Here is a 1,014-nt window from a genome sequence, read left to right on the forward strand (position 1 = left end):
CATCTTCATGTATTCCTCCCAAGGGAGCCATCTATAGGGAAAAATGCTTCAGTGAGAGCCCAGCACGCGGACTCACACCTGTCATCTCACCTACTGAGAGGCTAAGGTGAGAGGATCACTTCAGTCCAACCGTTTGACACCACCCTGGGCAATACAGTGAGTCACCATCTCACAATAAGTGATGTTATGAAAGCTTTAGACTCCAGGGAGGAGGTTGTGAAATCCTCCTAATGCCCTTATGAAGGGGCACTCAGAGAAAGCTGACCCTCATTCACTTAGCAAACTAGAGGATCCCTGGTCCTGGTTATTGACTAGAGAATTCTCAAGGGTCCCACCCATCCAGAGACCTGGAGGGAAATGTTCACTCATGACCATGGAGACAGGCCTGCAGACCTGGGCACTTTGTGTGTTTATATTTTTCGTGTGTATGTATATATGTGTACATGTATATGTACACACTATTTATATACATTTATACGATTTATATATGCATCCATATATAGATACATGCACACAAACAGTATATACATAGACACACACATTAGAACCTCCATAGTGAGCCATCTCCCTACATTGATCATCTCCTCAACTTGACCTGATTTTCATAGACCAGACATGCACCACATGTGTGTATTGGTACAGCAGGTGTAGGTCCTTATTTTAATTACCTCTGTATGTTGACAAGTTTGTTACAGTCTCTTGAGTGGTCAACTTGCAGAGGTTCTGCTGCCTGTGTGTGTGTGTGTGTGTGTGTGTGTGTATGAATAATCATATCCTAAGCTAGAGATCGTTACAAAATAATAATTGTATTGTAACAACAAAGACACTAGTGTATCCTCAGGAATACTCTAAATTCCTAAATGACATAATATAATTAAGAAATGTATGGCTCGGTGCCTATAGCTCAAGTGGCTAAGGCGCCACCACATACACCAGAGCTGGTGGGTTTAAATCCAGCCCAGGCCTGCCAAACAACAATGACAACTACAACCAAAAAATAGCCAGGCATTGTGG

Source organism: Otolemur garnettii, unplaced genomic scaffold, assembly GCF_000181295.1.
Source record: "Otolemur garnettii isolate 467f Iridium unplaced genomic scaffold, OtoGar3 scaffold00320, whole genome shotgun sequence".
Taxonomy (NCBI): domain Eukaryota; kingdom Metazoa; phylum Chordata; class Mammalia; order Primates; family Galagidae; genus Otolemur; species Otolemur garnettii.